Here is a 24,979-nt window from a genome sequence, read left to right as displayed (position 1 = left end):
AGATGAAGCAGGGCACATCTGAAGAAGACGTCACAGGAAGATGGTCTGGAATTTTCCGTGGAGTATTCTTCATAAACATACAGCAAGGAATAGGCTCTCAATCCAGAACAAAATGATTTAAGTGAAGACTTGCTTGGTTTAATAGAAATGGATAGAAATATTAAAATATTAATGTAGACGAAGAAAATAGATTACAGAAAGTAAGCAAGACCCAAAATGTTAGAAAACCTGGGAGAAGAGATGACAAAATAAACAGAACTGTTAAGCTAAATTCACATGATATAACAGAAATAAATAGGAAATACTATTGCACAGCTAAACTAATAACAAATATTGTTACCAGAAAAATATAGAATAACGAAGGAAGGTCAGGGAACAAGTGAAATGCCACCATGGGACCATCAAATAGAAAAAACTATAAAGTAATTAAAACAAGAAGTATCTCAATTAGAATTTATTAGAACGATATTTAGCAAAACTTAGAAAATGCTCATAAAAATTCTTAGAATGATAAATGTGGTAACATACCTCTCAAACTCCTAACACAATAAATCTGGACAAATCCTTAAATAATAGGGGGACAAAGGCCCAAAAATAAGGACAGGTTTTAAATATCGTTCTAATAAATTTAGAATGTTGTTACATTAACAGATTTTGTGTTAGCTTGCATTTTCTAAAAGATATGAAGTTTGAAACTCAAATGTATGTCATTATTTAGTGACTTCAGTCCTCTGCAGTTTTCCAGAAAAAAAACCAAATTTTAAGAGGAGCAGACCAAAACTATGAGTCAAAAATCTGGATATTCTGCAGAAATCTGGACAGTTGAGAGGTATGCATGGTAAAAGGACTGCATAGTATCAAAACAGACCATGATCTTGTATACACTATTGTCAATAATCTAAAAATATCAGCACAAGCAGAAAAGCTTCAATGATATGTAGATAATTACAAAGGAAAAGTACAAAATAAGTAATTCATTAATGGCTCTAAAAAGGTTATATGGAACACTGGGAATAAAATAAAAGGAATGGAAATACCACCAAAAAAGAAGAAATAGATACATTTTGGAGAAATGTTTATGAAGACCATATTGAACATACAAAGATATTGAATGGATAAACAAATTAAAAGAAGTACTAAGGAGTTTTAATGCAGACGACATGGAATGGAATGAAGTAAAGACAAGAAAAACTGAGACAAAAGAAAAGCTCATAACTAGAAATCCCCAGACACAGAAGCAGTACTTAACTTCTGGCTTTATCCCTGAATAAGAATTATTTATAAACATGGGGAAACAACTAGGTTAACAAGAGGAAAAATGATACTCCTCCTTAAGAGTAAACCTGCAAACCATCCTAAAAACTATAGACCAGTAAGATGCCTCCTGACAATATACAAGCTATTTACTGGTATTGATGCAGACAGCTTTTATAGTTATTTAGATAGAAAATCAGTTATGGCAATAAAACAAAAGCTTAACAACAGAATGCTATATGAAAGAAAGGATCATTTGTTGTTAGTTAAAACCATAACAGAGAATTGTAAATGGGAAGAATTTAAGTATGGCCTAGACAGATTATAAAAAAGCATTTGACAGAATCTTACATTCATGGATAAAGGAATGCCTTCTTTGATCAATCACATTATAATGACCATGAAAGAGTGACAAACTACTTTGCAGCTGAGACTTGGCAAACAGTGTCGCTCATCCAGTCAGGATAAAACAGTCTAACAGTTGTGGGTTAGATTCAAGCAGCTTTAATACATATGAACGCATCAGGATTGAGGCTTAGTAACTTAAACTTGAATAAATTTATAAACAGACTGACTACTGCACTCATACATGTTGACAGTCTGGCTGTTCACTCAAAATGGCACTGCTGCCTGCACGTGCTCTCTATTTATAAGCACGTGCCCACACTTGGAAATGCTTCTTAAAGTCACAACACACATTCTGTTCTACATCCTCCCTCTTTGAGAAATAAGTCATGAACAGTAATAATGACTGTGAGGATAGGTGAAGGCTGTCAGCCTAGCCAGATAGAATTTTGTAGATAATTCTGTCATTTGTAAATATTAATATAAGCCACAGGCTGGTTCTCTTAAATGGGAAAAAATGGTGTTAAATGTGGAAATGCAAAAATGTGACAACAGTGCACTCTGCTGTAACAAAGCTGATAAGTCAATTCTTTGATATCAAAACTCGGAGCCGAGATGTCTAGATGAAGGAATTCTGGCTATTGTCTTGAGACCAGAGTTAAATGCTAGAATTTGCATGTATAAATTCTTTTATTATTCTGGCTTCCTGACCAGCCGCAAGATCAAGGGCTATTAACTTCGGAGAATCTGTTATCCTGGAAACCAGAAAGAAATTATGTAATCTGAAATGAATCAGTGGTACTGTGTTATCAGTTTAAGGACAGAAAGAATGAGAGCATTTAGCATTTGTCTTGAGAACATCCAACATCACCAGCTCTGTCATGCTCTGTATGTAAGTTTATTTTAGAACTGTGTTTTCTCTTAAATATAGCTAGGAAATAGGAAAATTAGACTAGTTTATTTTTCTGTGATGTCAGAACTTTTCTACTGAATTATTTTAAATATTTCTCTGTCATCCCTGAACTCTTGACTAGCACTGTGTAGTAAGAAGTATTGTCTTGTGCTTTTATTATTTATTATTCAATATTTTTAAACCTTTCAACTGTGGCTGTTTTGTGTAGAGATAATTTAAGTTCTAAGAGTACATTGCATGTATATAGTGATACTGTACCAAGTCACTCCAAATAAGTCTTGACTGTTTGGTTGCACTTACCATTTGGATAATAATATTGCACAGAAATAATTGGACATCCTTCATAAGGGCCTATGAGTAGCCGATAAATATTAGCTGGGTGGTGGCAGTGATTTTTACCGTATAGTCTAGGTAAAAGGGGCACAGCTGAAAAACCTGGGCCAGCCTTCCCCAGGAGTGTCTGTGTGGTTGTATAAACTCATCTCAAAGGGTGTGTGTGTCAGCTACTTGGGCAGGGACACGAAGCACTGGTTGGACAGAGAGGGTGCTAGAGGTTTTAGCTTGCCCACTAGGCTGAGATGTGGACCCTATAGCTGTGCTAGTGGGGAGTCTTATTGGGGACCTGGAGAGAAAGGGAGAAACCAGCCCCAGACTGACTGTGACCTCTGCGTGCTCTTAAGGGAAATAGTACTTTATTGTGTGTATATTTATTATTAATTCCCTATATGGATGCCCCTCACTGGTGTTAGTGGTGAGGATTGATGCTACTTGATTGTTGGGCCAGTGCACAGGCATTACAATGGCAATAATCATTGACATGCAATTGTACAGAAATAATCCTTTGACATGCAATTATACAGAACTAATTACAAGTGAAACAATCATGTCCAGGTTGCTGTCTATTTTACACTAGGTCTGGAAATATGAACTGATCATGTGACATAAAAATTAGAACTGGGTTTAGAGCAGGGACTGTCTTTAATGAATGGTTAACTTCAGGGACATCTGGGACATCATCAGGAATGCGAATAGATACTGAGACATGTCCTTCAACAGGAACATTGTCTGGATTGTTCTGAGATCTAGAGTCTGTATCACAGGTATGATGCTGTGATATCGATTCAGACACTGGAAAAAGATGCCTGGAATTTCTTCTGTATTCTATACCCTCAGATTCTATTAAGTAGGATCTCAGCTTGGCACATACACCTCTCACTTGACCACTTCCCTCAAAACATTTCACTGTTTTCATCCTCATTATCTTTCCTTCTTTCAATGGACAAAAACATCTGCTCATTTTATCAAAGTTGGACTACTGGAATGAACACATTTTGAATAGTTGGGTTTTGATTGCTCTGGTGTTTTTAGCATCAAGCACCAATAAACTGAAAGTGATAGGCAAGATTGTCCTGGTTTGCCTAGATAGAAGTCTCTGAGCAGGTGAGCCAAGTAATTTGTCACGAGGTATATTTCTGAGATTAAGCAAATTCTAGAAAACATCGGTATTGTCACACTTTGATCTCTCTAGTAATTGCTTTCCACTTTGCACTTTGTACTGCATGCTCAGCCAGGCCATTTGACTGTGGGCACTCAGGAAAACTGGTAAGATGGATAAAGTCACACGCTTTTGCAAATTTCTGAAATATCTGACTGGTAAACTGGGCACCGTTGTCAGAAATAACTTTGTGTGGACTACCATGCACTATGGAAATGTTTCACCTTAGTAATGACAGTACTGAACATTAGGTTGGGTAGCAGATCGATCTCAAACCAATTCAAATAAAAGTCTGCAAACACTAGGTAATGTTGACTATTCCACTCGAATTTGTCAGTAGCTGTGTTTGACCAAGGTAGTTCAGGAATCTGGCTTAGTTGAAGTGGTTCTTTTTGCAAATGTGGTTTAGTACTATTGCGTACTGAACAAAATGAAAGTACTTTATTGATATTTTTTGACAGAGAAAGCCAAAATATTAGTCCTCTCACCATTTTTTTGGTAGCTTCTAAACATGGGTGGATATGATGCAAAATCTGGATGTAGGATGTACTCATGTTGTAAGGAAGTAGTAGCAACAACTTTAGGACCTTTGAAAATGATACCACCTTCCATCAATATCTCATCTTTGTAAGGAAAATAAGGTTGCACTTCTGGTGGTAAACAACATTGCTTTGACGGTCATCCAACATTGATGAAGTGGTTGACCTTTTGCAAAATTGTATCAGTCTTTGTATGATCTCTTAGGTCATTAAGTCTTGTGGTAGAAAAATTATGCACTTCCATGACATCGAAGTCAAAAGTCTCTGCATCAAGCTGTTCTGTTGTATGTCTGGGCGATCTGGATAAGATATCAGCCAGATAAAGAAGTTTGCCTTTTGTATAGACCATTTTGAAGTTGTACTTTTGTAACCTGAACATCATTCTTTGTAGTCTTGCTGGAGCAGTATGCATAGGCGTCTTTAAAACAGTGACTACAGGTTGATGATCAGCCTCAATCTGGATAGCTTGGCCATAAATATAATCATGAAACTTCAAACATGCGAATACAATTGCTAAAAATTCCTTCTCAATCTGAGCAAACTGCATCTCAGTTTGGGTAAGAGTTCTAGATACATATGCTACTGGTCTGCCCTCTTCAAGAATAACTGCACCAAGACCGAACTCTGAAGCATCACAGGAAAGAATTACTGGTTTGTGGACATCACAGTATTTTAATGTAGGCAGACTGGCAATTTTCTGACCAGGTAACATTTTTGCATGTCAGCTCTAACCCCGAATACTATCACAGGGTGCATCTAAGGTTGCATCTGAGTGCTGCCTGAGGTGGTTACAACCCTGGTACGTTACATCCAAGCTCGTCTAGGAGTGCACAAAACACACACGCAACATTCTATTCGGCTTTATTACACAGCGTGACTGCAGTTTTCCTACAACGCAGGCTTCTCTGATGTGGGAAAAGACATTTCACATTGTAGCCTACAGCTCTGAAACTGTAATGTTTGTAATGTTATCTTAAACTTTAACCCCCCCATTTCAATAATAAATAGAAGACATCTAAATCATTTTATACTTTGCAATGTTGAACTGTATGTTCCCTGAAGATCGATGTACGTACCTTCTCTTACACCACTTCCACTTCTTATTACTATTTTCCTGATCTTCTTCACCTTTTAAGTATATTTGCACTTTCTTTGGATGAGCTCTCCACTCCAATCAACAAAGAATAAAGCTGGCAGAAGATCAGATGAATAAAAAAAAAAAAAACAGCAGAGCAAATCAAGCATGAGAAACTGGCTGGTGTCCTTGGTATTTAGCCAAATTCACAGTTCTTGGATGTCTCGGATTTTGCTTCATATGTTTATTCCTCCCTTCTTCACAAAACTTGCTATGTTCTGCCAAATCACTGAGGATTACGGTTGTTAAATAATGTCAGACAGTAGAATTTCAGACATCTTCTTCTTTGGGAAGGTGTATGTTTATGCAAAACCAGTTTAAGCGAGCACCGGCAACGTTTAAAACGTATCCCCGATTTTGAACTTTTTTTGTTCCTAGTTACTTTTTTTAGCTTTACAAATAAACTCCAAGTTAAAAAGATGAAAGTTATGCCTTTTACTGTTACAACCTTAAACCTCCCATGGAAACAGGTGACAATTACTGGAACTAAGTCATTAAAAGTAACTAAATTACAAATAATATACTTATTGTGCCAACACCCATACAATCTGCTTTCTGGATTTGCAGCTCACATAGAACAGTAAAACATGATTATATCCATAAGATCCTTTAAAACATGTAAAATGAAAGTATATATCAGTCGACAATGTCAATTGCTACCCATTTTAACAAAAATCACAAGCCTGTGATTTCTGATGAAAAATTATAATCATTATTGAGACCAGACTGGCAGTCATTTTCCATGCAGCCCCCATCCTAATGAAAAACAGATTCCTAGCCTACTCAGATGTCAAATAAGCCTATTCTTCAATGAGGGCACTAGTATACTGCCAATAAAACCAGACAAAAATTAAATGAAAACAGTGAGTTGTTTTAAAAGTTGACATCATGGACTGCCAAGTTGAATATGGATCAGATATAAGAGCTTCCTAGTTTCTCCCAACCAATCATTTCTAGCAGTTAGAAACATTCTTAAGTAACACTCCACAAAAATACAGAGCCTTACCATTCACTAACTTTGTGGTTTGAGTGACCACTGCCTTAACAAGCTGCTGTGTTGCTTGAGCCATAACTACAAATCGTTTTTAGAGTAATTCCCCAATAGCAATATATATCTCAGCTACAACTAAGCCTGCTAAGCTGAAGTGTTTTTGAATGTTTTCCATAATATATGTTTATATTAATTCTTAGGAATCCAACATTTTGAATAGAGGTACAATGGAATGCATTTAGCTGTGGATACTGAAATGCTTGTTGGTGCCTTGTTATAGTAATTATTGTGAAGTATTGCAATACATGTTACTGGTCTGCTTCTCCTTCATGCTTCACAAATGCTGAATAATCATTTTGTACATATGTAAACAGTAAGTAATATACACCAACACTTTATTATGGATGTGGTATGATTGTCTACCTTTCAGTTATTCTACCCGCACATACCCAATTGCCTGTATATGCCAGAGTTTCCTATGTAACCAGTGGTGAATGTTGCAGGGCAGTTTGTTTGTTTTTTTGACGGAACCTGGAGTAGATAGGCAAATATGTCATGATGTTTGACAACATATCATTTAATGTGCTAACCCCAAACACTGACATCCTGCCTTCCATCATACACTCTAGACTGGGGTATGTTTGTACTGAATAGTCCCCAAGTTGTAATGTAGATAGGCTCCAGAACGTGGAATACAGTTGCTTGTTATGTGAATTGTGCATAGCTGCATTTTTCAATGGGTCATCTTCATCAGCGCTGCTGGTACATACAGATTTCTGTGGTGTACTGCAGGACTCTAACACCATGAGTACTAGCTAGCAGTGGGGCAACATCAAACTGCACATCAGAAGCCATGAACATGGATCCTTGTCGAGTGCCATCAGAGTTACTGCCTATAAGTGGTTGCCTGTCACATGGTCTTGCTGACCATCTAACCATCCTTGGAAATGCTAGTCCAATGTATTTCATGTCTGCATATTTCGACCTTTCCACTACTATACCATCTGCATATGATAAGTCATAAAGTCATAGTATATTCCACACTTTCCAAACAGTGAACCATTGGCTTGAGTACACATACTATTTCAAAATGCGATCCTGTAACCTGTAAGTCATCCAGCAGTGTTAGTAGCATCTGGCAGATCAATTCCACTACAAATCTCCTGCACACAATGATGAAGAAAGTGGCAGCTGCCAACCAGATTACTGCAATCCAGGCTACCGCTTGCATAATGCCTCCACCCCCAGATGTACGTTTTCTTTATTTCTGTCACAATAAATAGAGGGTCCTGACAAAGCAATTCCCTTTCTGTTTCCTAACATTTACAGAATTTATCTACATTGCTACTGCATCCTTCTATTTATTTAGCCAGAACAGTTATGTGTGCCGATCACTTTGCGAGGCTGGAGGTACTGCCCCAGTCTCGGTCTGAGATGACAGCAGAGAAGAGATGCCCCTACAGTCAAAGCAGTACTGGCACTCCATGCTGCAGGTACAGCAGGGTATATTTATTTATTTAGGGTGCGATTTTACATTGTTTCTGAAGAAATGTAGGGTACTTTCTAACACATGGTATTACTGATTTTTCATCCTTTGTCACTTGTGTCTGATTTGAATCAGAGGGATGGTTCAGTGAGATAAAGGCTGTTATTACTCTTGCAGTAATTCTTACATGGATCAACCAGATAGTTTACATATTTCTGACTTTGCTATTTGTGTGCCTCATTGTAACCCATGGCATGGGTTAGAAAGAGAACTGCTATTACTTATACACTAATTCCAGCATGGAGCAACAATATTTCTGGCTTATCTAGAATTTATGTGAGAGGAATGGCTCAGTAATATGTTATACTACTTTTACTGAGAGATTGCAATGAGTCAGTCTTACCTTACATCTGTACCAGGAATGTAATGAATGTCTCTGCTCAAGAGGGTGCAGCAATTAGCACCATTGTCTGAACATGCAGAACCTTGCAGCAATGAAATGCAACTCATTATCACATTATTAATTTACAATATGTGCAGTTAGAGTATAACACTGAGTCATTATCACTTATCAGGTAACATTGTAACAATACATGCAGTTACAGGATAACACTGAGTCATTATCACTTATCAGGTAACATTGTAACAATACATGCAGTTACAGTATAACACTGAGTCATTATCACTTATCAGGTAACATTGTAACAATACATGCAGTTACAGTATAACACTGAGTCATTATCACTTATCAGGTAACATTGTAACAATACATGCAGTTACAGTATAACACTGAGTCATTATCACTTATCAGGTAACATTGTAACAATACATGCAGTTACAGTATAACACTGAGTCATTATCACTTATCAGGTAACATTGTAACAATACATGCAGTTACAGTATAACACTGAGTCATTATCACTTATCAGGTAACATTGTAGCAATACATGCAGTTACAGTATAACACTGAGTCATTATCACTTATCAGGTAACATTGTAACAATACATGCAGTTAGAGTATAACACTGAGTCATTATCACTTATCAGGTAACATTGTAACAACACACGCAGTTACAGTATAACACTGAGTCATTATCACTTATCAGGTAACATTGTAACAACACACGCAGTTACAGTATAACACTGAGTCATTATCACTTATCAGGTAACATTGTAACAACACACGCAGTTACAGTATAACACTGAGTCATTATCACTTATCAGGTAACATTGTAACAATACATGCAGTTACAGTATAACACTGAGTCATTATCACTTATCAGGTAACATTGTAACAATACATGCAGTTACAGTATAACACTGAGTCATTATCACTTATCAGGTAACATTGTACCAATACATGCAGTTAGAGTATAACACTGAGTCATTATCACTTATCAGGTAACATTGTAGCAATACATGCAGTTACAGTATAACACTGAGTCATTATCACTTATCAGGTAACATTGTAACAATACATGCAGTTACAGTATAACACTGAGTCATTATCACTTATCAGGTAACATTGTAACAATACATGCAGTTACAGTATAACACTGACTCATTATCACTTATCAGGTAACATTGTAACAATACATGCAGTTACAGTATAACACTGACTCATTATCACTTATCAGGTAACATTGTAACAACACATGCAGTTACAGTATAACACTGACTCATTATCACTTATCAGGTAACATTGTAACAACACATGCAGTTACAGTATAACACTGAGTCATTATCACTTATCAGGTAACATTGTAACAATACATGCAGTTACAGTATAACACTGAGTCATTATCACTTATCAGGTAACATTGTAACAATACATGCAGTTACAGTATAACACTGACTCATTATCACTTATCAGGTAACATTGTAACAATACGTGCAGTTACAGTATAACACTGACTCATTATCACTTATCAGGTAACATTGTAAAAATACGTGCAGTTACAGTATAACACTGAGTCATTATCACTTATTAGGTAACATTGTAACAACACATGCAGTTACAGTATAACACTGACTCATTATCACTTATCAGGTAACATTGTAACAACACGTGCAGTTACAGTATAACACTGAGTCATTATCACTTATCAGGTAACATTGTAACAACACATGCAGTTACAGTGTAACACTGAGTCATTATCACTTATCAGGTAACATTGTAACAATACATGCAGTTACAGTATAACACTGAGTTATTATCACTTATCAGGTAACATTGTAACAACACACACAGTTACAGTATAACACTGAGTCATTATCACTTATCAGGTAACATTGTAACAACACACGCAGTTACAGTATAACACTGAGTCATTATCACTTATCAGGTAACATTGTAACAATACATGCAGTTACAGTATAACACTGAGTCATTATCACTTATCAGGTAACATTGTAACAATACATGCAGTTACAGTATAACACTGAGTCATTATCACTTATCAGGTAACATTGTACCAATACATGCAGTTAGAGTATAACACTGAGTCATTATCACTTATCAGGTAACATTGTAGCAATACATGCAGTTACAGTATAACACTGAGTCATTATCACGTATCAGGTAACATTGTAACAATACATGCAGTTACAGTATAACATTGAGTCATTATCACTTATCAGGTAACATTGTAACAATACATGCAGTTACAGTATAACACTGAGTCATTATCACTTATCAGGTAACATTGTAACAATACATGCAGTTACAGTATAACACTGACTCATTATCACTTATCAGGTAACATTGTAACAACACATGCAGTTACAGTATAACACTGACTCATTATCACTTATCAGGTAACATTGTAACAATACATGCAGTTACAGTATAACACTGAGTCATTATCACTTATCAGGTAACATTGTAACAATACATGCAGTTACAGTATAACACTGAGTCATTATCACTTATCAGGTAACATTGTAACAATACATGCAGTTACAGTATAACACTGACTCATTATCACTTATCAGGTAACATTGTAACAATACGTGCAGTTACAGTATAACACTGACTCATTATCACTTATCAGGTAACATTGTAAAAATACGTGCAGTTACAGTATAACACTGAGTCATTATCACTTATCAGGTAACATTGTAACAACACATGCAGTTACAGTATAACACTGACTCATTATCACTTATCAGGTAACATTGTAACAACACGTGCAGTTACAGTATTACACTGAGTCATTATCACTTATCAGGTAACATTGTAACAACACATGCAGTTACAGTGTAACACTGAGTCATTATCACTTATCAGGTAACATTGTAACAATACATGCAGTTACAGTGTAACACTGAGTCATTATCACTTATCAGGTAACATTGTAACAATACATGCAGTTAGAGTATAACACTGAGTCAATATCACTTATCAGGTAACATTGTAACAATACATGCAGTTACAGTATAACACTGAGTTATTATCACTTATCAGGTAACATTGTAACAATACATGCAGTTAGAGTATAACACTGAGTCAATATCACTTATCAGGTAACATTGTAACAATACATGCAGTTACAGTATAACACTGAGTTATTATCACTTATCAGGTAACATTGTAACAATACATGCAGTTACAGTATAACACTGAGTCAATATCACTTATCAGGTAACATTGTAACAATACGTGCAGTTACAGTATAACACTGAGTCATTATCACTTATCAGGTAACATTGTAACAATACATGCAGTTACAGTATAACACTGACTCATTATCACATCAGGTAACATTGTAACAATACATGCAGTTACAGTATAACACTGACTCATTATCACTTATCAGGTAACATTGTAACAATACGCGCAGTTACAGTATAACACTGAGTCATTATCACTTATCAGGTAACATTGTAACAATACATGCAGTTACAGTATAACACTGAGTCATTATCACTTATCAGGTAACATTGTATGTATACGTGCAGTTACAGTATAACACTGAGTCATTATCACTTATCAGGTAACATTGTACGTATACGTGCAGTTACAGTATAACACTGAGTCATTATCACTTATCAGGTAACATTGTAACAACACGTGCAGTTACAGTATAACACTGAGTCAATATCACTTGTTAGGTAAAACCTCTATCAGCTGCCACTGTTATTCACATTACTAAAAGTCGTTATCACACTGATGAATGCACATGCCAGGTTTTAGTTTCTGTATATGTGGAGTCATGCAAAAGTTTTTATGATAATTTTCATTTTATTGAATAATTCTGCTAGGGAAATTGTCAACATGCTGAGTAAAACCTCATTTTAAGATGGTAAAAGAGCTATTTGTATGCTATACACTTGTACAGATATCACAATTTTTGGTACTTTTCCATGATTGGGACAGTAATTGTAATGTGCACTGGGATTGTTAGCCCACACCAACAATGATAGCACAGCTGGTGTTGATGTGGGTACCACACACTTTTTTCCTGTCAGATTTTCTCTTATTTTTTCCTATGCCTCATGGATTACACTATTTGGCAATTGCCAAATGAAGAAGAGGCCGCAATTAAATTCTTTCAGAAGAAGGAATTCTCCATAATGATAGACTTGTTCCAATAGGCACAACATGAAGTTATCTTTCGGTGGTAACATGTCACCCAAATGGTGCTGTACCCAATGATTATACCAAAACAGGAAGGGCTTGCAAAGCCAAAATTGGTTTGATGGCTCACACATCCCTTTCCTTACAGCTGTCAGTTTTTTTTTAATTCTGGTGTCAGGAGCTGACATCTGTTGAGTTTTGTGAACTGCAACTACAAATGAGCCATAATATCACAGTGGATTGGAACAATTACATGCATGAGGTGTGTGCTACTACTTTAATTGCTCAACCTATTGTGAAAATCAGTGGCTTCAACAAAATTGTTGAAGTTGACAAAAGTCTTTTCACCAGAAGAAAAAAAACGTTGGCCGGGTGCTTCCTTCACAGTGGGTTTTTGGAGGGTTGTGCTGGGAGTCAAAGCAATGTTTTCTTGTTGCAATTCCAAATTGGTCAACCAAAACCTTAATGTCTCTGATCCAGGAAAACATATCAGAAGGAAGTATGATTTATTCAGATTGCTGGAAATCGTACAAGCAGGATGCTGTATATGAACATTTTACGGTAACCACAAATACAGTTTTGTGAATCTGGACCGTGGGTGTCATACCCAAACAGTGGAGCACTTGTGGGGCACTGCCAAATGATGTAATAAACAGCATCGGGGCAATGCTCGGTACCACCTAGATTCATATTAGGCCAAATTCATGTGGAGATGTTTACATCCAAAAAATGCAATCTTTTTGGCTATGTTGAAAGAGATTACCACTTTCATGCCTCCTGCTTAAGTGTTTCTTGATGTGCTGTGATCCATGTGGCTTGCAAAAGTAATGTAATAAAGTAAATATTCAGTTGTAGACAGTCTGTCATGTTTGTCTGAAATGTTCAGGTGACATTATAATCCAGAAATAAAATTTGTTCACTCACTAAAGGTCACAGTCTAAAACACAGTGTTTCAAATTCAAAGAAACTGATGAAGGTTTTCCAAAAATGCTTATCCTTTTAATTTTATTCTGAATAAAGCCTTACAATATTTTATTTTATCAGTAACTTCTCCTTCTGTGGTGGCCGGCAGCCTTTCTTTGAATTTTAAACATTACATATTATGGTTGCATTACAGAGGGTGATATTGCTGATGAGTGCTACACTGTCCTGTTGCTATCTTACGTGGACGGCTGCTATAAGCCACATCATGGTACTCGGTGCTTGTTAGTGTAAATGTTGAATTGTTAGGAATCCGGTGCCCTCTGTAAAATACGCTTTTCAAACTTACAAAATGCTGAATGTAATGGAATGTCACTGTCAAATGTTTGGTGCGTGCTACCTACATGAAAACCAGCTGCGCTATCTCTGCTATCATTGCTGGCACATGCTAACATTGCCTTCACAGATTCAAACTGTTGCCCCAATAGTGGAAAAGTACCCAGTTTTTTTATGACTTAGGTTATGAAATTTATTATATGTTTTTCATATTTTGGTAAATAACTGTGGTTGGGAACATTTCAACATGCTTAGTAAGACCTCATTTTGAAGACAGTATTACTACTTGCATCATGGTAAAAGAACTGTGTATGTATGCTGTAAACATGTACAGATTTCACAGTTTGTTTAGGACCTAGGTTATGGAAATTATGATTTTTTTTCATATTTCGGTAAATAACTTTGCTAGAGAATATGTCAATGTGCTAAGTAATCCCTCATTTTGAAGACAGTTTTAGTATGTGCAACATGGTAAAAGAACTTCTGTATGCCTTACAAATGAACAGAAATCATTGTTTGCTTAGGTCTTTGTTATATTTTTTCATATTTTGGTAAATAACTTTGCTAGTGAATATGTCAATGTGCTAAGTAACCCTCCATTTTAAAGACAGTATTAGTACTTACAACACGGTAAAAGAACTGCGTCTGTATACTGTACATATGTATAAATATCACAGTTTGTTTAGGACTTAGGTTATGAAAATTATAATATTTGTTTCATATTTTGGTAAATAACTTTGCTAGGGAAGATGTCACCATTCTAAGTAATACCTAATTTTGAAGACAATGTTAGTACTTACAACATGGTAAAAGAAATGTGTCTGTATGCTCTACACATGTACAGATATCCCAGTTTATTTAGTCCTGTAGGCTTATGAAAATTATACATTTGCAATAGTTCTCATTATTATGCCCATATCTTGGCAAGGCAGCATGGTGATGACACAAATGATGCATCATTTTGAAGCTGACATTCAGCCACACAACTTGTATACTAATATATAATATTTGTTACAGGTGATGAGATATTATGCTTTGTTTAATTATCAACTATGAGAAATATAATATTAATCATATTTCTGTGAATATCTCAGGAAAAGAGCATCACACAGTAATGAATAAGGTATCATTTTAGAACTGACATTCATACAAACACATTAATTACAAATTGTATGGGTCTACATGGTATATTCAACAAGATAGTGTGATTTGTTTCACCAAAAAGGTAATAAATATGGATAATATCAGCATTCCTTGGCAAATACTTAATAATTACTTAGATACACATTATTAACATTTACACTGTTGAAAAGGACAGTGTCTACTGAACAACGTTTGCATTTACATTTTTATTCTAGCTCTTATGGTTAAAGAGTTATGAACATTTGTTTTCTGTATGGTATTACAAATTAATTATCTGAAAAAGAGCTCAGGCTGCACTGTTGTTCCTATGGTGGAAATAAGCAGGCAGCATTTTCTGAGCTGCTCTGGAGTGAATGAGTTAAAGGTGCTGATAATTCAGTGAAGTATGGTATAAACTTCCCCAAATAGTTAACCATACCAAAAATCACTGTAAGGCTTGAACATTGTCTGGAGTTGACATCTCCCTCTCAAGAATGGCTGTTTGTTTAGAAGGATCTGGTAATAAGTGTGAAATGGTAAATAAATGACAGCATAAGTAACTTCTGGTAGGCTGAATTTACATTTCAGATGACTGAGCTTTAGATTCACTTCACTGCTCTTTCCAGAACTTTCCTGAGGTTTCTGTCATGCTCTGCTTCACCATTGCCTTCAACTAGTAAATAATCTACTATTATAGCACAGGGATGACCTGAAAAAATGTGCTCCATTGCACGCTGAAAGACTTCACTGGCATAAGTTATTCCAAAAGGCATTCTGAGAAATCTGTATCTACCAAATGGTATGCTGAATGTAGTCAGTAATGAAGATTTGTGATTAAGCATTACTTGCCAAAATGAACTCTTTGCATCTAAGACAGAAAAAAACAGTGGCATTTGGCATGAGGGTAGCAACTTCCTCTACTGTACGCATAGGATGGTGGGGTCTCTTTAATGCTTTGTTTAAGTCTCTTGGGTCAATACATATTTGATTTCATTTGAGTTTTTCTTATGAGCAACGACCATGGAAGACACCAATTCAGTTGGTTTTGTAACTGGACAAATCATGCCTTGATGCACCATTTTATCTAACTGGACTTTGACTTTGTCCTGCATTGCTATCAGGACTCTTCTCACTGGTCTGACCACTGGACTGTCCTCTGGGTCTTATTTCATGGAGTATACAACTTGAAGTTTACTTAGCTTGTCTTCGAAAATAGCATACTCTGTGAAAATAGCATTTGTGAAACTGGAACTAGGACATGTGCTTACATGATGGACTTCTTTGGTAAAATAAAGCAGTTTCATTTTTAAACTGTCTCTGAGAACTAATAATGTCTGTACAGGTCTTTTGACTACATAAAATGCAAATTGTAACTGTTCCTAGCTGAATAGCATGAAAGCACTACTGAACCTTCGGTTTGAATCTCTTCACCTCCATAAGCAACAAGCTTTGCATAATTGGCCAAATTAAGTTGGTCACCAGCTCTTCCTCTAGCAAATGTTTCCACTGATATAACATTGCACTTTGTCCACTTTGAGCTGGGTGAGTTTACCATTAATCAGACAGTACAGAACACTTTGTTTTTTGAAAAAAATCTACTGCATTAACCTTTTCACCAACCACTGATACACCATCTACATAGAAAGTAGAGTTGCAGCTTTCTATGCGATCAACTTGCTTTTTTGAGTGACCTTTCTTAATAAATGAATGAGACTTTCTCAATTACAAAGCTTTTGAAAATGATTCCATTTTTTACACTTGTTGCATTGCTGACCAAATGTTAAGCACTTTTCTCTTTTGGACTCGTGACTGGCACCACAATTACAACAGTTAACAATGAGACTTGACTTGGGTTTTGCTGACTCACCCTTGCGCTGCACTGAGCATGTCCATTTTGCTGAGATAGTCTTAGAACTTGCTGGAAAGTTATGGACTCTACCTGGAAATCCCACCAGGGCTGCAGCTGCCATGTGCTGAGACCTGTTTCTGTTAGCTGCATGCTGCATGCTGTCTACGTTTGCTCTAGAGGCTGCATATTTGTCTGCTTTTCTTTAAGCTCATGTATTTGTCAAATCTCTGTGGCTTTGCTCAATGTTAAATCACTGGCTCAAAGCAAAATACTTCTCACTGTACCATTATTAACACCACACACAAGCCTGTCCTTTATCAATTCATCTTTCAAATCACCAAATCTGCATGTTGTAGCTTTGTTTCTCAAGTCAGCAGTATAAGCTGCAACAGTTTCTCCTGGCTTTTGGTCTCTTGTATAAAATAAGTGCCTCTCCAATGTAACATTTGTCTGAGGGTTACACATTTCTCTAAATTTATGTTTCAAGCAATCATGGTCCTCCCTTGATTCAGCTTGGAGAACCGTATTACAGTCTTCCCCTTCTCCTGCATATACTGTTGGTGCGTACATAAATGAACAATCATTTTAAATGGCTTCTGACTCCACTAGGTTATGCAGATTAAATGCCCTTATACATGCATCTTTAGCAGAAAAAGCTGCTTGTATGAAAATATCATATTCCTGCTCAAATAGTCTCCAATTCTCTGCAATATTATGATCAAACACAAGTGGACTGGGTCTACAAAATGTCTCTGCAATGCCAACACACAGTAGTAAAGACTCTTGGAATTATGTATGTATATACATACATTATATGTCAGACATTTATGCCAGAAACTTGTAATTATGCTGAATAGCAAAATAGACTCTTCAAAATAACTTCACTTTGTGAAATAAGTCTCTGTAGCACAATAACACTTTGAAATCACTGTACTTTGCAAAACCAAAACCACTCTATCAGTGTAAAAAACACTTTGAAATGAATGATTGCACTTTGAGAATAAACTGTTCACAGCGCAAGAAGCTTCTTGAAATGATTGTACTTTGCAAAATAACTCTGTACAGTGTAAGAAACACTTTGAAAGGAATGCACTTTGTGAAATAACTGTACTTTGCACACAGTAAACTGTTTGAAATCATTTTACTGTAATAAAGCACACACTGCAAACACTATGCACACTCTGAGACAGTTTGAACAACTTTAGTTATACTTTGAATAGCTTTAGTCAAAGCAAAATTCTGTAAGAATGTATTTTTCTCACAATAACTGCATTATTAATTTACTTGCTAATTACTGATAACTGTGTAATGTGTAAATACCAGCTAAAATATCTCTGTCATCCCATTTTGATTATTAGTCCTCTGTAATTGCTTTACTGTATTATATTATGAATGTTTTTCTTTACTGCACTGTATGATGTTCTCTGGAGCCTTCCTCCCTGGGCGTCCGCTGAAAAGGGCTAGTTGCAGCTCAGTCGGACTACTCCCGGTCAACAAATGTAAAATAAATAAATTAATTAATTAAATAAAATAAATAAATAAAATAGACTCTCATATCAAAAAAGTGTTCATTTGCTAAAAAGTGCAGTCGCTTTGCTTTTGCATGTTCATTATGCCCTTTTATTGTACTCGTTATGCCCTTTTATTGTACTCGTCATGCCCTTTTATTGTACTCGTTATGCCCTTTTATTGTACTCGTTATGCCCTTTTATTGTACTCGTCATGCCCTTTTATTGTACTCGTTATGCCCTTTTATTGTACTCGTTATGCCCTTTTATTGTACTCGTCATGCCCTTTTATTGTACTCGTTATGCCCTTTTATTGTACTCGTCATGCTCTTTTATTGTACTCGTCATGCCCTTTTATTGTACTCGTTATGCCCTTTTATTGTACTCGTCATGCTCTTTTATTGTACTCGTTATGCCCTTTTATTGTACTCGTCATGCTCTTTTATTGTACTCGTCATGCTCTTTTATTGTACTCGTTATGCCCTTTTATTGTACTCGTCATGTCCTTTTATTGTACTCGTCATGCCCTTTTATTGTACTCGTTATGCCCTTTTATTGTACTCGTCATGCCCTTTTATTGTACTCATTATGCCCTTTTATTGTACTCGTCATGCCCTTTTATTGTACTTGTTATGCCCTTTTATTGTACTCGTCTTCCCTTTTATTGTACTCGTCATGTCCTTTTATTGTACTCGTCATACCCTTTTATTGTACTCGTTATGCCCTTTTATTGTACTCGTCATGCCCTTTTATTGTACTCGTCATGCCCTTTTATTGTACTCGTTATGCCCTTTTATTGTACTCGTTATGCCCTTTTATTGTACTCGTCATGCCCTTTTATTGTACTCATTATGCCCTTTTATTGTACTCATTATGCCCTTTTATTGTACTCGTTATGCCCTTTTATTGCACTCGTTATGCTCATTTGACTTTCGTCATGCTTGTTATACTTTTCTTGTGCTCGTTTTACTTTTAACATGCTCGTTATGTAAATCAGAAGTAATTCTGAATGCTCTCAGAAGTATTTCAAACAATTCTATCAAATATGGTTTCAAACATTTCATTTAATCAATAATGCGTTTTGTGCTTTTTGTTTGAGTAATAAAGCATTTAGCACTTTACAAATGCTTCATATTATTTTATTTATAAATCATTTATGTGAGTTTTAATTACCTAAAATTTGTTTCTGACCTTTTTTCAATCATTTGGGAAGGTTGAGATGAGTCATTCCTGAGTCAGTCATGCTATTTCTAACACCATGTCATTCAGAAATCCTGTTTCAGACACCATGTCGCTCATCTGGTCAGGATAAAACAGACTAACAGTTGTGAGTTCGATTTAAGCAGCTTTATTATATACAAACACATCAGGATTGAGGCTTAGTAACTTAAATAAACTTATAAACAGACTGACTACTGCACTCATACATGTTAACACTCTCGCTGTTCACTCAAAATGGCACAGCAGCCTGCATGTGCTCTGTGTTTATACACACGTGCCCTCACTTTGAAATGTTTCTTAAAGTCACAACACATACACTGTTCTACAAACAGCAAATTGCTATCTTAGAGATAAAAGTTCAAATGGGGATATTCCAGAGTAATTCTTTCTCAGCACTGCTGTCCTATCTTGACCTTAACCCATTTAGCTGTTTGCTTAACAGAGAAGGCTATGGTTATAATTTGGTTCCCAGAAACCAGCCTTGTTTAAAGATATCTCATCTACTTTTTTGTGGATGACTTAAGACTGTATAGTTCATCAGCTGCATTGGTAGTGTGAAGAGATAAAGCCCTGATTACAACCCAGATGACCTGCATTCAGTTAGTGGCTCAGGCAACTGATAGAAAGGCAGAAAAGGATAGGAATTATGATCCTGTGGTGGCAGTGGACCTATGTGCTTCTCCTGTGTGGAAGCTGGGGATGGCACAAGTGGTAGGCATGCCTAAAAGAGGGGGAAAAGGGTGGAGACATGACTGAGCCCCTGCAGTGGCAGGGCAATATGCTGCACTTCTACATTGCACACCCAACCCTCAGGCAAAACCATTAAGTTCAAAAGGTGTGGGGGGGGTGGATAGGTCACCTCTGATAGATGCAAAGATGTGCTGAGCCCTTGGATGCCTAAGGTCCATGACCAGCCCAAGCAATACCAGAACAGTCCAGTGGCGCAATGAGACAGTTTGTAGACCTTGTGAGGATGGAGCAGCAAGGTGCTGGGACAGTACAATGAAAAATGGTAGGACAGACCAAACAAAATGTATATATCATCAAATGAGGTGTTGAAATAATTACAAATGATTAAAACTTTCTCAGATTATACAAAAGTGCGATTTGGTCTTGATAATTGTGCAAAAGCAATATTTAAAAGAGAAAACTGCAACACCAAGTAAATGTCAATCTGTGACAGGAATGTGATATAAAAGAACTTGAGCAGGAGTGACTTTGCAAATATTGGGAAATATATAAAGGATTTGCAATAAAACATGAACAAATGAGAATAAAACTTGGTAAATAATATTTCAAAAGACTAAAAATAATATTGAAAACTGCCCTGACATCTAGGAATAAAGTCCATTTTAAAAATGAATCTGCTTTTCCTGTTCTAACTTATAGTTTTGAGGTGACGGATGGCACCAAAAGGTATTGGATCAGTTGGTCAGGAAACCGTGAAAAATGCTTCATGCTTATCAAATTACCTTCTCAATCAACTTTCCACTTTGGTTCTATCATCTCCATCCATTCAGTGGTTTTCTAGCTACCTTGCCAACAGGCAGCAAGCTGTAAAATGGCAAGGATCCATCTCTGCATACCTTCCCACTTCCTCAGGAGTCCCACAAGGATCCATATTTTTATCAATAACCTACATTTATCTTCTTGTGAAGGCACCTTTATTCAATATGCAGATTACTCTACCATCATCTGCTCTTCAAACACTTTAATTTACCTTCAACTTACCTCCAAGAAATCGCTCAACAAGCTGTCATCTACATTGAAACCTGGGTTACAAGAGCATGACTCTTACTCAATCCCCCAAAACAAACTCCTCCTCTTTACCCAAAAAAACTCACACACCTAACAAAGAATCTTTCAAAATCTTTTCAACAAATGGCACTGAAATTGAGTTATTCCACCATACCAAACTATTAGGAGTCATAATCTTAAATTTGAACTGTGATGGACCTCCTGTTACCTGTTCTAAAGGCTTAAACCTTGCCTGCAATGTAAATAGAACCTGCTGGAGAGATAGGTATGTATCCCTGAGACTACCCCGTCTATGGAACAGGCTCCCAATCCACGTGAAGCAGAGTTCCAACTTAACCCAATTCATGTGCAACTTGGACAATTTGATAGGAAACCGGAAATTCAGCCCTGATTTGGGACTAATGTCTCTAATGGACACAGATAACATGTAAATGATTCATCTCCCAGGCCCATGCTTACACTTATCAAGGGTGCCTGAACTTGTCAGAGATTTGGGATGTATGGCTAAGCTTAAAAAGGTCATTCTGGTCATTAGCCTAGTAAAAGCCTATGAACACCCAAAGCAATATCAAGAAAACCCATCAAAAACTAGGTATGCTATACAGAAACATTTTCTGAGCACACCTACAAAAAATACTATAGCCAAAACCTACATTCTGCCCTCCCTGCTCTATGGAGCACCAGTTCTAACCAATCCCACATAAAAAAACAAACTTGAAAGCTGCTACAACAAAATTGCCAAGTTTGCTACTAATTTGTCCTCCTTTACCCATCGCTGTAAAGGTCTGCATACCCTTAGTTGGCTGGAAGCCCCCCTCAACCTCTCCTACATTCAGCTTATAGCAATACATAAAACCATACACAAACCATTAGCCTGCTTAGGTCTTACCCCTTTCACCAACATATATTTCCCTAAAAGAACTTTTGGATCAGAAGACAAACAACATCTCATCATAAATAAGCCAAATAAATCCCATGAATAAATTCTGTAGGTAGTATGAGCCTCCTTAAAACTGATTATATGTACACATCTGCAGTTATGGGACTGCATACGTATCTATTGACCTCATCAGATTCAAACATAGTGAGTTTTAAAACAAGAGGAGAAGTCTAAGATGACTTCTGCTTAGTTTAGCAGAAGCATTTTGTTATAAAGTGGGAATGGAAATCAAACCAGATGTAAATAAAAGTTACAAAACAACTGAATGTGCCAAAAAAAAAGATTTAATGCAGAAATGGTTAAGAAGAGGTGAAATGATAGTGGCCCAGGATAGTTGACTACTTACTCGTTGGTCTACAATGTACACTGAAAACAGATAAATGGAGGTTCTGTAAAAAGAACTACAAACAGTTGAGCATTATGTTGTTGGGTGTGATAAGCATATGGCAGAGGGCGTTGGGAATTGTGCAAACACTATAATACAGAAGTAGCTGAGAATCATTGGAAGCATTCATTGAACCACAAAGGATTACTGAGAATGAAGAAGTTTATATCACATGAGATCACCCATAACCAACAGTTCAAAAAACAGATGCAAGAAAACCAGATCTAGTCATCCACAAAAAAGGGACAAAGTAGCATTGATCATTGAAATTGCTACACCCAGTGATTACAACATACAGAGAGACACAAAGTCAAAAAATATCAAGATTTGCAGACAAATATGATAGCAGTCTGGAAGAAAGATACCCATACAGTTCCAGCAGTAGTAGGAGCTACAGGTCTAATAAAAAAGAATTTACAGTCACTCTTGGATATGCTACCAACACATGTAACTCTGTATGATTTACAGAAAGGCATTGTGGGTGCTGCGAAGAGCACTTTTGTCTAACATCAAAGACTGAACCAATATTAATTTCATTAACTCTAATCATACTTTGCCTTAGGAATGGTATCCATTCCCCTCATGGTACCAGAAACCCAAAATTCTTTGAGAAATTAAACTGAGAGTCATTAGAAACATAAACCACAAAGGATTTTACTGAAAAGAATAATGCAGTGATCATGTGGGATCATGCAATGCCAGCAGCTAAGAAGACAGAAACATATTTTAAAAGAAAAAGATAAAAACAGCATTATCAAAACTGCTACTCCCAGTGACAACATTTTATGAAATGAAAGACATAAATTTGTAAAATATCAAAAAATGCCAACAGAAACTACAGCAATGAAGAATAAGAACACACCGATAGCTCCAGTTATAGTAGAAGCAGCAGAGCTAATAAAAAAATTCAGACATACTTATAGATGCCACCAGTACAAGTAACAGAAAGAGCCCATTTGGGGTATATTACAGGTGCTGAGAAAAACACTGTTTGCTGACATCAAAAACTGAAGCAAAACTGATTTCATCAACTTAGTTATGCTCTGGGTTATGAATGGAGTCCATTCCCATCAAGGCATTTAAAAAATAAACATTTGGACAAATTAAACAAGTTTAAAACTTCATGCTATAAACATAAGTCCCTTCCATCATAGCTTAAAAAAGTATGGCCATGGAAAGCAACTTTTACAGCCTAGCCTTAGGCATTGCTCTCCCTTGTGAGCTAAGCCTAACCTTAGGCATTGTCTTCTGTTGTGAGCTAAGCCTAACCTTAGGCATTGTCTTCTGTTGTGAGCTAAGCCTAACCTTAGGCATTGTCTTCTGTTCTGAGCTAAGCCTAACCTTAGGCATTGTATTCTGTTGTGAGCTAAGCCTAACTTTAGGCATTGTCTTCTGTTGTGAGCTAAGCCTAACTTAGGCATTGTCTTCTGCTGTGATCTAAGCATAACCTTAGGCATAGTCTTCTGTTGTGAGCTAAGCTGATGTTTATCCATGGCATAGACCTGGTCTGTCTGCTAGATCACCCCATTCATCTGACATTGCTCAATCTTTAACCCTTGTCCACTGAGACAGCTGCTTATTATCTTCCCTAATTTCTCCTTCGTCAGCATGCTAGCTGGCGGGGTCTATATTATAAGCGCGAACGCTTAGGTTGTCGAATACAGTATGATCGGCACCTATTAAGTGAATACACAATTCACTGAAACCTCAAAATGCAGAAATACAGATTACTGAATTGTTTTGTTTGGCCAACACCATTCCATGCAGTGACAAAAATAAAACATACTTCCCACTACACCACTAACTACATACTACCCACCCAAACAAAATAAATAAACCACATACATACACTAACCTAAACCCTACACTAAACCTTACATACGTTAGTATTTATGCACGTACCTTAACCCTAAGGTCCGTAACTATCGCACACTTACCTTAATAAGCTATACCCAAACAAAACAAATAATTCACACACATACACTTAATAAAACCCTACTTCTAACCCTTACATACATTACTATCTATGCAGTTACCTTAACCCACACCCTATCCCTAAGGTCCGTAACTATCGCACACTTACCTTACAGAGCTATACTGCAAAAGGGCTAACTATGCTGACTCGGGATTTTGAATTTCACAGTTTCCAGAGTTTGGTGGACTCGCAGTTTGCTTAATAGGTGTCGATTAAGCTGTATTTGA

Source organism: Protopterus annectens, chromosome 14.part0 (genome assembly GCF_019279795.1).
Source record: "Protopterus annectens isolate FY-2018-M chromosome 14.part0, PAN1.0, whole genome shotgun sequence".
NCBI classification, from domain to species: domain Eukaryota; kingdom Metazoa; phylum Chordata; order Ceratodontiformes; family Protopteridae; genus Protopterus; species Protopterus annectens.
Note: the sequence above shows the minus strand (reverse complement) of the source record.